Genomic DNA, 4,417 nt, shown 5'->3' with positions numbered 1-4,417 from the left:
AAATTCCTCACAATTAATAAAAAAAAACTTTGCAGTTCAGTGCATACATAGGAAGTGTTCAGAGGGATATGGGCCAAATGCAGGCTAATGAGACTAGCTTGGATGCAAATCTTGGTCAGCATGGACTAGATGGGCTGAAGGGCCTACTTTTTTGCTGTTTGACTGTGACTCTACTTCATCAGTAAGCATGACAATAATTTTGTGGGATAAGATTCAATTTCACCGATCACCAGTTAATGTCCTTTTGGTGAATGCCACAAAGGGAACTCAAGACTCCCTAATGTCATGGGAGTTCAAAATATCCAGCTGAACTAGCTGGAGCAGTTTGCACAAAGCACCTCAATGGTTGTCCTCCCATTTTGATTTGAACAGACTGCTGATACCTTACAGTTTATTCTTAAGTTTGGTTTAAAGGCATAAGCAATATAGTCAAGTCATGTTTATTGCTTGTTTTCCAATTCCAATGATCTTTAGATGCGGTTGGAGAATTTAGAAACATCCTTTGTATCCTTTGTGAAGAAGGTGGTAGAATCTGGGTTATTAATACACTACTGTTTTATCATTGCACAGTAAAACTATGAAATGACTGGACATTTATTATAATTCCAATTCTCTGTTATCACATTTTCCTAGATGAGATCATGTCTTTTAATTAACATTTTCAGGGTACTATTTCACTAATACGAGAAAATCTGAAAATACAGGCAATCTAATGCAACACACACAAAATGCTGGAGGAACTATGCAAGCCAGGCAGCATCTATAGAAAAATGTTAACATTTCAGACCAAAACCCTTCTTCAGGACTGGAAACAAAGATGAGAAGTCAAAGCATGAAGGTGGGAGGAGGGGAGGCAGAAGTACAAGGTGGTAGGTGATAGGTGGAACCAGGAGAGGGGAAGGGGTGAAACAAAGAGCTTGAAATTTGATTGGTGAAAGAGATAAACAACTAGAGAAGGGGGAACCTAATAGGAGACAACAGTAGAAGAAAGGGAAGGGAGAGGAGCACCAGAGGGAGGTGATCTGCAGGTAAGTTGAGAGAGGGAAATGGGAATGGGGGATGGTGAAGGGAGGGGGCAATTACAGGAAATTTGAGAAATCGATGTTCATACCATCAGATTGGACGCTACCCAGACAAAATACAAAGTGTTACTCCTCCAACCTGAGTATGGCCTCATTGTGGCAGTTGAGGAGGCCATGGACTGACATGTCGGAATGGAAATGGGAAGTAGAATTGAAATGGGTGGCCACTGGGAAATCCTGCTCTTATTTCATTGAAGTTTAATACAAGTCATAAGTTCATAAGAAATCCATATTTTAATGGTTGTCCTTGAAGTTAAGCCTGTGCAGTGCTATGATCCACCTTCCTGGAACTTGCCATTGTGCAAAATGTTGGCTGTACTCTTTTCCATAGATGCTGACTGGCCTGCTGAGCTCTTCCAGAATTTTGTGTGTGTTACTTAGAAAATAAGAGGCAGCTTGCCTAGCTTTCTATTCAACATGTCACTCCAGTGAGGCTCCATACAGCAGACGCTTAACGTTTCAATACTCTGCTGAACAATTAGTTTAGAATGTGCTCAGGGTGGGACTTAAAACTGCAGCATCTGGATCCAGCTAAATTATGGCATTAGTGTTAAAAAGAAGCTAAGTTAAATAAAGATAGGACAACTGGAGCATCAGTAAAGTCTTTTAATGGTGCATAAAGTTTTTTTTATCAAGGTGATGCAACAGTTAATTTGGATTTGGCTCTTGCTCTTTGTAATCATAAAGTCATAAATTCGTCCAGTCAAGCAAAGATGTTGTAAAATTAGAGGCAATTATCTCTGAAATGGCAACAACATTTCAGAAATATATCCCAGAGTATTAGGAACCATTTAATGAAAATAAAATTGTTCTCTGCCTGATAGAGCACATTATAGGAACATCTCCATTCATTGGTCTGAACTGCCTTGACACTGTAAAAAGCAAAATGCGTCATTGCATTTTCGGTTGCTGGTGGCATTGGTCTTAATAATTAGAAAGAAGCAGAAATGTAGTGAAGTGCAGGGTTGGGGTTTGGGGTGGGAGTTGTGATACATTCCTGCCAGGAAGCCCAAAGCTTCTCCAAAAATCACCTTGTTAAAATAGGAAACAGATAGATATCAGATGATTATTATCACAATTTTCTAATGCTCCCTTTGCTTGACTTGCCTCCTGTTACATTTTTCCTCCTTCTATCCACCTGTAAAACTTCAGCTCATCCAGATCCCTACCATCTTTATACTATACAATACCACGTCCAACAATCAGTCACTCCTGTTCTTGCAGATATGATTAGCTCTTGGTACTCAAAATTCCGTACTATAATTTATTTGTGTTTGTGTTTAAGGTGCTCATAGCCTAATCTTTCTTTATCTCTATCTTCCTCTAACCAATTCCCTCAACAAACTTGGCATTGTAGTTAAGTGATTGATTTTGTATCCAAGGGCATGGAATATTGATCAGGAGGTATGACAATAGACAATAGACAATAGGTGCATGAGTAGGCCATTCGGCCCTTGGAGCCAGCACCACCATTCACTGTGATCATCCACAATCACTATCCTGTTCCTGCCTTCTCCCCATATCCCTTAGCTCCACTATCTTTAAGAGCTCTATCTAACTCTTTCTTGAAAGAATCCAGAGAATTGAATTTGACCACAGCAACCAGGAAATTTTAATTCAGGTAATGAATAAGTCAGTAATGGTAATGATGAAGCGGTTGAACCATTGTATAAACACACTGATATTCTTCAGAAAGAGAGAACGATCACTTTTATCTAGTCTGGTCTATATGTGACTCCAGACCCATCAACGTGGTCAAGTTTTAGGTACAATAAAACATAAAGTTCAAGCTGCACTAAGGTGGTACAGAAAATTATTTCAAATTTTAGGGCAATAATCCTTCATCAAACCTGGAAGGAGAGACATAAAGCTCGTGTTACATTTTGTGTTAGGGAAATGAATGATAATGATGACAATAATAGTAATAATAATAATAAATACTTTATTGATCCCGTGGAAATTCTTTTGTTACAGTAGCAACATTTAAAAACACAATTAGCAGTGTGCAGACTTAACTAATAATAAAGTACATAATAATAATATACACAATAATAGTTTACCAATTTGCAATACTGTGCAATAATAATGTATGAAATAATAAAACGGAGACTATTGTACTATGATGTGTGTTCTCCTGTTGCACAGAGATGAACTGTTATATATGCTTATTGCATTTGGTAGGAAATAATTTTTGTAACAATCCTTGTGACAGCAGAGCTGAATCAGTCTGTTCGAAAGGTTGCTCCACCGCCTATTCAGTAGGTCATGGAGATTATGTGCCAGAATGTCCATAATGGAAACAGTTTGTTTAGTGACCTCCTCTCCACCTCTAACTCAAAAGGGTCTGGGTTGTAGCCAAGGATGAATCCAACCTTTTTGATGAGTTTATTTAGTCTTTTTGCATCACCAGCACCGATGCTGCTCCCCAACATAAAGCTGCAAAGAAGACTGCACTCGCGACAACAGACTGGTAAAAGATCTCCAACATCCTGCTGCACACATTGAAGGATCTGTTTCCTTAGAAAATAGAGTCTTTTCATTCCTTTGTTGTAAACATCCTTAGTGTTGGTTTTCCAGTCAAGTCTATTGTCGAGATGGACACCCAAGTATTTGTACTCCTCCACCGCAACTTTTCTTCCCTAAGTGTATACAGGACTCATCATAGATGGCAAATAGTGAAGAGATTAAAGGTAGTGGTGGGGTGAGGATCTAAATTGTCTTGGTGACACAATATTTTAGGCAATATCTAGACTGAGGAATCTCTCTGGAAGAACATAAGTTGAGGAAGATGATTAAGGAGAGTTTGAGGAAATAAAATGACAGTGTTGGAACTGAAGTACAGAAGCTGTTGGGTACTTTAATACACACTGAAATATTTGAGCTACTCAAACCAAAAGGCAATTGTCAAAGCCAAATTTGGTTTATAATAATAATGCACAAATACATGTATACACAGGTGCAAAGAAAATCTTTTTTTAATATAAAATTTCTAATAGTCCTTCCTTTCTTCATAAATTGATAAGAGGAGAATGAATTACATTTTTTTTTCTGTATTATACATAATGTATCAAATTTATACCTTGTAGATCAACATTATGTGTGATTCTGATATTGTTTATTTTACCTTCTGTATGTACTGTTCTTGACATATACACCAGAGATATTCTCCTCCTGTTTGTATACACATTTAAAAAAATCAATAAAAAGATTGGAAAAAGAAAAAAAAGAAAGAAACTCTTGCATGCCGCAACACCACAGGTACCAGACATTTGATATACAACATTCACAAGATAAACATAAATTATACAACAGAAAATCCAACTAAAACAAAGAAG

The sequence above is a fragment of the Mobula birostris genome, chromosome 3 (genome assembly GCF_030028105.1).
Source record: "Mobula birostris isolate sMobBir1 chromosome 3, sMobBir1.hap1, whole genome shotgun sequence".
In the NCBI taxonomy this organism is placed as follows: Eukaryota; Metazoa; Chordata; class Chondrichthyes; order Myliobatiformes; family Myliobatidae; genus Mobula; species Mobula birostris.
The sequence above is the reverse complement of the archived record's forward strand: the minus strand, read 5'-3'. Positions refer to the sequence as shown.